The sequence below is a fragment of the Neofelis nebulosa genome, chromosome X (genome assembly GCF_028018385.1).
Source record: "Neofelis nebulosa isolate mNeoNeb1 chromosome X, mNeoNeb1.pri, whole genome shotgun sequence".
NCBI classification, from domain to species: domain Eukaryota; kingdom Metazoa; phylum Chordata; class Mammalia; order Carnivora; family Felidae; genus Neofelis; species Neofelis nebulosa.
This window is the reverse complement of record NC_080800.1, coordinates 36,435,782-36,448,142: the sequence shown is the minus strand read 5'-3', so window position 1 is coordinate 36,448,142 and position 12,361 is coordinate 36,435,782. Positions and strand designations below refer to the sequence as shown.

The 12,361-nt window shown below is 44.9% G+C and overlaps 1 protein-coding gene across 2 annotated transcripts in view; it reads right to left on the bottom strand.

Moving 5' to 3' along the window:
* The window catches only part of USP9X (ubiquitin specific peptidase 9 X-linked), a 131,894-nt gene extending 129,062 nt beyond the window's left edge, over window positions 1-2,832 (bottom strand). For both annotated transcript variants that reach the window (XM_058714409.1, XM_058714410.1), the window contains exon 1: window positions 2,137-2,832. The gene's annotated coding sequence lies outside the window, so the exon portion shown is untranslated. The remainder of the gene's footprint in view (window positions 1-2,136) is intronic.
* Between the last annotated feature and the right edge of the window lie 9,529 nt (window positions 2,833-12,361).

Below are 12,361 nucleotides of genomic sequence, written 5' to 3'. Positions count from 1 at the left end.
CTAAAGGTGAATTTATCAAATAAATAAGCTGAACGTATGTGTCTAATCAAGAACTTGACTAGCAGATTCACGACGAACATTTTCAAAAACTGTAAAGAACGTTATTAATACCACGTCAAAAAAAAAAAAATTATCTTTGAAGAGACAGCCACGAAATCCCTCATCTTCTTGAGGCCAGAAAATTTATTTCAAGATCCTGGAAGAAAAAAAGATCCAAAGTAAATCCTACTTCAGCATTCCATTGATTTAACAAGAGAACCATGGAACACCAAAAAGAGATTACAATAATTTGGTGAAAAGTAAAATCTGCCCGTAAAGTAACTTTCTGAAGAATTTCGATTCTCACATGTACTGTTCTTGCTGTTATTAAATACCTCCAGAAATTTTCCGTCTCAGAAACTACCAAGGTCAGCAAACAAAAGGAAGAAATGGCGTGAGCACATTAAGATAACACGTTAAAAAATACAAGTTAAATGTCCTTGCAAAAAAACATATATAGGAAAAACGGTAGGGGGAAAAATTCGTATACTCCAAATACCTTATTTTCAAAATAGAGAAAACAAAACGTAATAAACATTTTGAGTTCACCTTTGGTGCACCAATTCCAAATACTTCTGATTTTCACTCTATGCAGACACTCTAAACAATAACGCTTAATCTTTAAGAACTTGGAAGGCATTTGCTGAAACCAAAATGGCAGCCCACTGAATCAGTAGACCAGAGAGATCTAAAGCAGAGTTTGCGGTCTCTATTTTTAAATTCAAGTGTAGGGATTAAGAAAGCCAAGCTAGTCGTGGTTAACGAGTCCTTACCATATAAATCGCTAAGAGTAGATCATGAGCAGCAAGACGGGGTTAAGTACCTGCTGAAAAGTTTCCTAATCAATAAATACACCCCAGATTCTTCGTCAGAAATGAAGGTATACAATCGTTATGTGGACTTTGGAGGCTCAGGGGATTCCCGGTGAAAGACTGTTAGAAATACTTCCCTCCGCCCAAAATAAGGCACGAATATTTACAGCTACAACCCGCTCAGTTAAATTCAAAGACAGTCCGAATAAATTACTCACACCTGTAAACTGCCCGCTGGAAAATCCAATTAACGTTGTAACTAGGGAACTTTCAAAAAATACTCTCAGTTTAAGAAGGTTCTATTGGAAATCCTAAAAAAATTCCCGTAGTTCCAGTCGCCACAGAAGTCCCTACAAAGATTACAAAACAGTGTATACACCTGCTCCGTACCTCTTAGTATTTCACAATGAATGAAAAATAAACAATGTATCAAACCCAAAGCCTCACACCACGAGAATCTGAAGGTTTCATTATTAACAAGCTCGCACATGCTAGTATTTTTGCAGAAACGGTTAAAAATAGAAAAGTGATGGGTCCAAGCTGGCTTGGAAGCGATTTTTGCATCCAAAACATGTTTCGCGGCTTCGGCCCTCAGCGAATGAAGGGGGGGAAGGAGGTGTAGGAGGCCGATAACCCGGCTCAGGCTCCCAGGCCACAGGGCCTAGGAGAAGCTGCCGGTTATCGCGGGAGGGTGGGGGGGCGGCGGACAAGTCGTCGGGCCTCATAGCCAGGCGTAGCCGAGGCCTAGCTCTGCCGCTCCAAATCACTCCACCTCAGTAATGGCGTTTGGTGTCAAGTGGAACGAGACTGGGGAGGAGAGCGGCCGCGAACCGACCAAGCTGCAAGCCCGGGGACGGGGGGGGCGACTAGCCCCCCACCGCCGACCCAGCCCCCCGGGCGCCGATGCGGGGGACGCACGCCGGGCCCTGAGACTCCATCCTCCCACTCGGCCCCAGACAGGACTGGAAGGGGGAGGAGGGGGAGGGACGAAGCCGTCAGCCATTTTCCCTCACAGTCCAAAACACACAGACACGCTCCCGGGACACCGGCTCCGCACGGAGCCGGGCCCTGCGCCCCCACCCGCGCAACGCGCCGTCGCCCAGCCCCGGGCGGAGGAGGGGGAGCGGGTAAGCCCCCCGAACCCGACGGCGGCCAGCCGCGGGTGGGGGGGGTGGGGAAGAGGTGGTACCGTGGGCTCGCACACCCCCCTAGCCCTCCTCCCCTCACTCGGATCCAGCTGTTGGCCCCGGAAAAGCGCGTTGTCCCAGCGCGGCAGGCTACTAACCGCACGACACAGGCGTCTTGTCTTCAGAACCAGGGCAGGCGGAGGCAGCAGGCAACTGCGAGATTCACTCAGTCCTAGGACAAGGCCGACCCCGGGTGCATCCCAGGCCCGACGGTGACGGGCGACAAAGTGTCCGTTAACACCAGGGAGCTGCACAGGGGGCGCCGGAATTCGCTGCTCGCCGCGCCCGCCCTGCAGCAGCGGTAGCGGTGGCCTCGGCCGCCGCCTCCTCCTCCTCCTCCTCCACCAGCGGCGTTGGCGGCCCTCTTCCCCCTTCTTCCCTCGGGCCGGGGCTCTCGCTCGGCTCAGACGGGGCTCCGGACGGTGCGTTTCTCCTGCGTCACCTCCTGCTGCTCCTCCTCCTGCAGTGGCGGCTTCACCTTTCCCTGGTCGCCGCCTCTGTCCCCGCTCCGGGCCTGGTCGCTTTGCTGCGGCTTGCTCTTCGCTCCCGGCGCCGACCGGAGCACCGGGGGCTAAGGCGGCCGCCTCCCGGGAGAGAGGCGGCAGCGGCGGGCTCCCGCGAGGCCTGTGAGCTGAGCAACGCGGGGAGGGGCTCCGCACGGCAGAGGCCCGGACGGGCCGGGTGCTGTAAGGTTGCGGCTCCGGCGGCGGCGGAGACTAGCTTCCGCAGCCGCGGACGCCCGTCCTCGCCAATATGGCGGATCCGGCAAACCAAAAAAAAAAAAAAAAAAAAAAAAGAAAAAAAAGAAAAAAAAAGAAAAAAAGAAAAAAACCGCTCGGCCAGTGGCGGCGGTTGTGGCGGCGGCGGCAGCAGCACTGGTGGCGGTGGAGGCAGCAGCGCGGCGGCGCAGACTCCCACTAGCCCCAGCACCGCCCAAAACCGTGAGGTTCCCCGCCCCCCGTCAAGTCCCGCCCCTCACAGGACCCGCCCCTTGGCCCTCCTCCTCCATCTCATACCTACCCCACCCCCCCACCCCCCCCCACCCCCCCCCACCCCCTTGCTCAGCTGCTCCTTCTGCTCCCTTCTCCTCCACTCCCGGCCGTTGAGCCAGGGAGAGTTGCGCGTGCCACGGGGGAAGCCGGGCCAGGCGAGAGACGCTTGGAACCGGGAGAGCTAAAGTGGGGGAGGGGAACACAATGCGGTAAAGACAGTTCACGCACAACCGTTGCTTCCGGCCGGCCCCTCTAGGGTCCCACTATGACCAGGAACTGTGTTCCAAACCCCTCAAGTCGAGACCGTTGTGAGGGCAGAGGTGACACGAGGACGGGGAAAAACCGGGGGAAGGGAAGCCCGGAAGGATCTGGCGCACCACGCCGGAGAAGGAGCTGGGAGACCAGGACTGGCAGAGTGTGTGGTCAGGACAGGGTTAATCGCGCAAGCCGCATCTGCGTCCCTCTGAGTTTGACTCGGGCCGCTTGTTTTTGTTCCATTGTGAACCGTGGCCCCGCCGGCGAGTGCCCGGATGATGACGTCACCAGCCTCCCCCTTTTTCCGGGATTGTGGGGGGAGGGGTAGCGGAAAGACTAGATCTTGAGACCACGCGCTGGGCGGTCGCACCCGCGATGCGTGGGGGTCCCAGGGGGCGCAGCTGACCCGCGTCACTTGGCTCGCGAGCCAGCCAGACCCACTGGGCGGGTTCCTTGGGGGTGGCAGCGGTGCAAGGTCTCCAAGGCCTGGCCACCTGCTCCGCCCCGATAGTGGGAAGGTGTGGCTATCTCCTGCGGGGTGGGGGGGTGGGGAGAATAAGAGGAGGAGGGCCTTCTCCCCACTCTATGAAACAGGTGCTCTGAGAAACTCGTTCACATGATCCTGCAGCATCAGTAGCTGAAAGCACTTGGGCTCCCTCACAGCCTATGACCGACCACCCTTTAGCCTAAGAGCCCTTAGAACAGCAAAGAAAAAATGATTAAGTGCCACGGAAGGCATAGCGACTAAGCAGTACTAAATGTAGCAAGATTATTCTCTTTTGCCCAATCATCACCACAATTGAGTTAAAACCCGGAAGGGGTTTAAGAACCCATGACCCACTATGTATGTCATGGACGACTTTCTACATGTTTATATTCCAAAGTGAAGGTTATCAGGCTAATCTCAAATAAATGGGATGCTTGCAACAATTCTATACAGTCCACCTTGGATGCCCAAATGAAGAGAAAAGAAATGTGGTTCCTAATCTACCACAGATTTCCTTTTGACTTAAAAATGCTTCTGGGCACTAAATGCAAAATTGTACCAAAACAAGATTATTATATTTTGTATGAAACAGATTTAGTTATGCTATAATTATGTCAATTTGTAATAGAGTTGTTAAAATGGAATCAAACTAATTTGGGATGACAGCACACTACTAGGCTCTTAAATTTTAAAATCCTTTCTCTATACACTACTAGACTATGTTTTCACCACAAAAATTATCTAATGAGGTGTCCAAAAAATAATTCATAGCCCTAATAATTCATAGCACATTTTACACTGTAGGTTTGCTACATACACGATTTTACTTAATCCTTATAACTCTCTGAGGTAGTCCAAACATATACTGCTATCACTAACTTTAGATAAAGAAACAGAAAGGATAACCAATTTGCCCAGGATCACCAGTCAGGATTGGAAAGTGCTTTTAACCCTATCAAAACTGCACCTTTAAAAAAATATCCACTTTCACCAATTCTATTCAACATTGTACTTGTGGTTTGAAACCACAGCAAGAAAAAGAACTAGAAGACACCTAGGTAAGAAAGGAGCAATTAAACCATCTCTATCCTCTATTTGCAGATGACATGATCTTATATACAGAAACTCCTGGGAAATCCACTAGAAAAAACTGTTAGAGCTAATAAATGAGTTTAGCAAAGTTGCAGGATATAAGATCAATAAAAAGCCAATTGTATTTTTATATACTAGCAATAATCTAAAAACGAAATTAAGGGGCTCCTGGGTGGCTCAGTCAGTTAAGCGTCTGTTTTCAGCTCAGGTCGTGATCTCACAGTTCGTGGGTTCAAGCCCCGCGTGGGGATCTGTGCTGACAGCTCAGAACCTGGAGCCTGCTTCGGATACTGTGTCTCCCTCTCTCTCTGCCCCTCCCCAACTCACAGTGGGTCTCTCTCTCTCAAAAATAAACATTAAAATATTTTTAAATAATAAAAAATAAAATTAAGAAAAAATTCCATTACATCATTACATCAAAAAGAGTAAAATACTAATGAATGAATTTAACAAAGTGCAAGACTTGTACAATGAAAACTACGAATCATTAAAAGAAATTAAAGATGACCAAAATAAATGGAAAAACAGCCCACGTTCAAGGGTTAGAACACTTAATTTTGTTAAGATAGCAATACCCCCAAGTTGATCTTCAGAGCCAACCCAATCCCTATCAAAATCCCAGCAGACGTCTTTGCAATAAGCCATGAAAAGATGTTCAACATCACTAGTCTAGAGGGAAATGCAAATCAAAACCACAATGAGATACCACTTCAAACCCACTGGGATGGCTTTAATAAAAAAAAAAAAAAAAAGTGGAAAATAAAAAGTGTTGGCAAGGATGTGAAGAAATCGGAACACTTGTGCACTGCTGGTGGGAATGAAAAATGGGGCAGCTGCTGTAGAGAACAGTGTTTGGCTGTTCCCCAAAACCTAAACATAAAATCACCATATGAACCAGCAATTCCACTCCTAAGCATATACCCACAAGAACTGAAAGCAGGGACTCAGACACATTTTCATCCTTGTTCATGGCTGCACTGTTCACAATAGCAAAAATGGAGAAACAATCCAAACGTCCACCAATAGATGAGTGAAAAAAATAAGCTGTGGTATATACAATGAAATACTATTCAGACTTTAAAAGGAATGAAATTCCAATACATGCTACAACATGAATGGACCTTGAAAACATGCTAAGTGAAAGCAGCCAGACACAAAAGTTCACATATTGTAGGATTCCACTTAATAAGGCACCTATAACAGAAAAATTCATAGACTGCAAGCAGAACAGAGGTTACCAGGGGCTGGAGGAGGAGGGAAGGGGAACTGTTTAATGGGTAAGGTGTGTTTCTGTTTGGGATGATGAAAAAGTCTGGAAGTGAAAGCTGTTGATGGCTGTACAATGTTGTGAATCTACTCAAAGCCAATAAAAGGTACACTTAAAAACGGTTAAAATGGGGGTGCCTGGATGGCTCAGTCGCTTAAGACATTGGCTGAGGTCATGATCTTGTAGTTCGTGAGTTCGAGCCCCACATCAGGCTCTTTGCTGTCAGTGTGGAGCCTGCTTCAGGCTTTCTGTCTCCCTCTCTCTGCCCCTCCTGTGCTCTCTTTCAAAAATAAACATTAACAAAATTTTTTTAAATGGTTAAAATGATTTATTTTATGTTATATATATATTTTTACCACAATCTTTCAAAAGTGGGAAAAAATTCAATTTCATGTGGTTTAGCCTATAAATTACACTCCCACCAGCTGTTCTAGGGGGACTTAGTCTATCAAGTCTATCAACTCACCAGCAAGTCACTCTTTCCTATGCTCTGTGAAGCTACCATGTGCACCTTGGCTCCCAGGAGGTGTGTGGCATGCAGGACTGCCCACTTTTGACACCTCTGACATCCACTCAGTTAATGGGATAGGCAATGAACAATTCCAAGTTAAAAGAATAGGTTCAATGCCAAAGTGCAAGCTCCTTAATGTCCATATAGTCCAGGCATTCTTTCTTATTTCCTTCGTTTTGTTTTTAATATTTTTTTAAAATTTTATTTTAGAGAGAGAGCATGAGCAGGGGATGGGGCCGGGGGGGGGGGCGGGAGAAGGGGAGAGAGAGACAGAGAGAGACAGAGAGAGAGAGAGAGAGAGAGAGAGAGAAGATCCCAAGCAGGCTCCATGCTCAACGCAGAGCCCGACCCGGGGCTCAATCCCACAACCCTGGGATCATGACCTGAAGATCATAACCTGAACCGAAACCCAGAAGCAGGGTTCGACCAACTGAGTTACCCAGGCGCCCCTTGTTTCTCTTTTCTAACACCTGCCCTTTACCTTTAAAACTGTAATTTTTTACTTCCTGGTTCTGTCTTGGTAGGGCAAAGCCTTATTATATTACATTTCCTCATAAAATTTCCCATTGCACTCTTATTTGTCCAACCAGAAATGCTTAATAAGTATACTCATTGTTTACTAGGACACTTATCTTCAGGAACAGACACAACGTGAAATAAGTCAGACAAAGACAAATATCATAGGATTTCACTTATACGTGGAATCTAAAATCCAAAACAAAGCAGAAACAGACCCATAAATGTGGAGAACAAACTGGTGATTGCCACAGGAGAGGGGGCTGAGGGTAGGCAAAAAGGGGGGCAGGGGAGTGAAAGGAACTGGCTTCCAGTTATGGAATGAAAAAATTACAGGGATGAAAGGTACAGCACAGGGAATATAGTCAAGGTACAGTAACAGTGTTGTACACTGATAGATTGTATCTACATTTGTGATGAGCATAGCAAAATGTAGAGTTGTGTAACACCATGTTATACACCTGAAACTAATATAACATGTGTCAACAACACTTCAATTAAAAAGAAAAAAAAAAAAAAAAAAAGAACAGAACTTCCTAGGTAAGTGCTTGATACTATTTAATACTTTCAGGGCTACAAATTCCAAAATTCTATAGATAAGGGAGTCGAAGTCGGACGCCCGACTGAGCCACCTAGGCGCCCCGAAATAAATAAACATTAAAAAAAAATAAAAGTGGGGCACCTGGGTGGCTCAGTCGGTTAAGCGACCGACTCCTGGTTACAGCTCAGGTCATGATTTCATGGTTCATGAGTTTCAGCCTTACATCCGGCTCCATGATGCCAGTGATTCCCTCTCTCTGCCCCTCCCCTGCTTGTCAGCATGCACTCTCCCCCCACCCTCCCCGCCCCGAATAAACTTAAAAAAAAAAAGTGAACCTGCAAAGTCAACCTGGTTTTCTCAACCATTTTTACAATCAAAATTGCACTGCAGTCACCCAGACCACCCATTTGGTCATTCAAACACCAACCCAAATTCTTACTACATTCTCTCTACATGGTTGCAGCCTGGTGAAACTTCAGCTCCATTTTGCTTTCTGCCTTAGCACACCCTCTCTATTTCCTCGTGGCCAGCCTGGAAATTTTGTTAAAAAAAAAAAAAAAAAAAAAAAAAGGCAAATTTTCAACCAACTCTTCCTTTTGATAGAGTTCCCTCAAAGTCCACTCTAATTTGGAAATAAAATTGCTTATGTCATTATAAAGTAAACACTATATTAAGCTGCAAGGTTCTGATCACTAATTTCAACACTACAAGACTGCCCACCTCACCCCACTTCAGATGTCAAATGCAAATCCAGGATGTCACCTACGCTTCCGTCCACATGGCCTATAAATCAAAGGTTCCCGTGACACCCTCGTTAGGTTCCATTAATTGGCAAGAGCAATTCACAGAACTTGGAGAAACATTTTACTTACTAGATTACTGACTTACTATATAAAAGGACGTAACTCAAGAACAGCCAGATAGAATAGATGCATAGGGACAGGACAGGTTGGTAAGAGGCATGGAGAGTCCATGCCCTATCCAAGCGTGCCATCCTCCCGTATCTCCATTCATTCACCAGCCTGGAAGCTCTCTGAACCCTCTCACTTTCGGGTTTTTATGGAGGCTTTATTACACAGACAAGGTTGATTAACTTATTGACCATCGGTGATCTATTCAATCTCCAGTCCCTCTCTGTTCCCTGAAGATTGGAGCCCCCATCTTTAGGTGCTTTCCAGAAGTCACCTCATCAACATGAACCCAGTTGTGGTGGAGAGGCGCTTGTTATGAATAACGAGACACCCATTTCACCTTTATGGCTCTGAAGCCATAAAGTTTCAGGAACTGAGGACAAAAGGCCAAATATTAGGACAAAAGATGTTCCCACTGCTCTTACTGCTCAGGAAATTCCAAGGATTTTGGGAGCTAGGAGCCAGGAACCTTGGAGAAAGACCAAAGATATGAGAAATATATTTTGGTCATCTGAATGACCAAATATGTATTTCTTATAAATCACAATACCGCAAGCTCATAAATATCCTCATTTGCTACTACTTCATATACTTCAACATAATTAATTTGGAACTTACTAAATTAGAACATGGTATTCAGACAGAAACAGTCTAGAATTCTATGCTTGCCCTATCATTCATTAGATTTTTTTAAAAGGCATTAATCAAATCAATAGCATAAACAAAATTGTAAGAATCATTTACAATCTTGTCTCTCAGTACAGTTCTTTTGAAATTTTAGAAAAATCTGTTAAAATACTAAACTCCTGGGGGGCACCTGGGTGGCTAAGTCGGTTAAGCATCTGACTCTCAGTTTCAGCTTAGGTCATCATCTCAGTTTCATGGATTTGAGCCCTGAGTTTGGCTCTGCGCTTACAGTGTGGAGCCTGGCTGGGATTCTCTTTCTCTCTTTCTCTCTCTCTCTCTCTCTGTCTCTTTCCCCACCCCTCCCCTCCCCACACTGTCTCTGTCTCTCTCAAAATACATAAGCAAACTTAGAGAAAAAAAAACACTAAACTCCTGGGGGAACCTGGGTGGCTCAGTTGGTTGAGCATCCAACTCGGTTTCTGCTTGGGTCATGATCTCACAGTTTCATGAGTTAGAGTCCCTCTCTCTGTCTCTCCCTCAAAACAACAACAACAACAAACAACTAAACTCCTAAATCATTCTTAGCAATTAACACAGCTTCTCTAAGGCATCTGAGAAAAGCCTAAGAATGACTTGAGGGCTCGGTTTCACTACTGCAGCTACTAAAGTTTGGGATTTACTTCTTTCAGGAAGTCAGGGAAGAATTCATCTGCTAGGAATATATAACATACAGCTGGCCTTTGAACAACATAGGTTTAGGGGCACCGACCCCCCCCCCCACAAGCAGTCAAAAATCCACATAAAACTTGACTCCCCAAAGACTTAACTACCATTAGCCTACTGTTGACCAGAAGCCTTACTGATAACATAAACAATTAACACATAATATGTGTGTGCATCTTATATTGGATTCTTTTTTTTTTTAATTTTTTTAACGTTTTTTATTTATTTTTGAGACAGAGAGAGACAGAGCATGAAGGGGGGAGGGGCAGAGAGAGAGGGAGACACAGAATCGGAAGCAGGCTCCAGGCTCTGAGCCATCAGCCGAGAGCCCGACGCGGGGCTTGAACTCACGGACCGCGAGATCGTGACCTGAGCTGAAGTCGGCCGCTTAACCGACTGAGCCACCCAGGCGCCCCTTATATTGGATTCTAACAGTCACATAAGCTAGAGAAAAGAAAATGTTACTTTAAACAAATCAAAAAAAGAGAAAATACATTTACGGTACTCTACTGTATTTATCAAAAATAACCCACGTATAAGTGGATCTGCACAGTTCAAACCTCTATTGTTCAACTGTCAATTGTACATATTCTAATACATATAATCACGTTCTACATAGAAGATGCAATAAAGTGCTATTTCTCTAAATACACTCTGCAATTCAAATTTTTCACAAATACAAAGAGGCTTTCTTTCAACCAAATTTGGTGAGGTTTCTGGTTTTTTGCTTTCGTTTACATTTGTCGTCTAAGCATTGCATTTTTGACTGCTAGAAACAGCTATTCTTTCTTGGCTCTTCCGTACATGTTTTGCCTCTTTCTTTTAGATAAAATTTATTTTTTTTTAGAAAGTATGCAAATGACGATTTGTCAAATAGCATCAATTCTTTCCCTTCTTTTTATTTTTGGGCCCATTTCAGGACTTCTTTTTGGGTTGATCTAGGTAATAGAGAGGACATCAGTGCTCTGCTCTTGGGTTTGCAAACTCAAGTAGCCATTTGCAGAAGGTGCTATTTGTGGCTGTATCGCTCACTCAATTTGCTCAAAGACTGGAGAAAAACTACATTGTCTGCAAATCAGCCACTCTTTTCTGCTTTACCAAGTCCTTCAACAAATAAGGGACTGTATATCAAAATACTGATTTATAATAGCTTTTTTCTTAATGTTTATTTTGGGGGAGGGGGGGAGAGAGCAAGCAGGAGAGGGAGAGAGAGGGAGACACAGAATCCAAAGCTGGCTCCAGGGTCTGAGCTGTCAGCAAAGAGCCTGATGCCGGGGCTCAAACTCACGAACTACGAGATCATGACCTGAACCGGAGTCGGACGCTTAACCCACCGAGGCACCCAGGAGCTCCTATAATAGCTTTTAAATGTGTGCTACGAATGCTAGTGTAACAAGTGGTATAAGCAACCTGGTCCAAGCCTAACCTGGACACCAGATATTTAAACAAAATAAAAGTTGCATGTGTGTCACAAATAAACATTACTGTATATGTAATATAAAATTACAAAATGTCTGGCAAATGGGAGAAATTTTCCTTACTTCCATCACCAAAACTAATAACCACTATCACTTTGTGTATTATCTTCCAGATTTTTTCATATGAATACTCCTCTAAAAAACTATAGAAATAATGTAACCAAATTAAGAAAGTTTGGAAAATTGAAAAACAAATAAAAACAACCTCTATAATGCTAAAATGTGATTGCTATAATTTTGGTGTATTTTCTGCTAATCTTCTGAAATTACATTTCCTTTACTTATTTTTAAGATAGTAGATATGGGTATCTATCCTTTTTTATTCATTTTTTTTAATTTTTTTTTAACGTTTTTATTTATTTTTGAGACAGAGAGAGACAGAGCATGAACAGGGGAGGGGCAGAGAGAGAGGGAGAATCCGAAGCAGGCTCCAGGCTCTGAGCCGTCAGCCCAGAGCCCGACGCGGGGCTCGAACTCACGAACCGCGAGATCGTGACCTGAGCCGAAGTTGGACGCTTAACCGACTGAGCCACCCAGGCGTCCCTATCCTTTTTTAAAACAAACATTTATTCCCTTCAAAGAACATTCAGCGAAGAACATTCATTCATGCTATTTATTTTCTGTACCTTGCATTTTGTCACTTAAAATATCTTGCAAATATTTCCATATCAGGACATGCAGAACTGACCTTTTTGATTACATAGTATCCATTGGGTGTGTGCATGAGAATTTAAATAACCAGTCCTTTACTGATGTATGATACACATTTGGCATGTTTTTAATCATTTGCTGTTATAAGAAAATGCTGACTTCCAGTTTCTGGTCCAACATGTAAGAAGCTTGGAAGTCATTACCGGCATCCTTACCAGAAAGGCTGGACAGATGAAAATCAACAGCTCTTCTTAGATCCATCAGAAATTTAA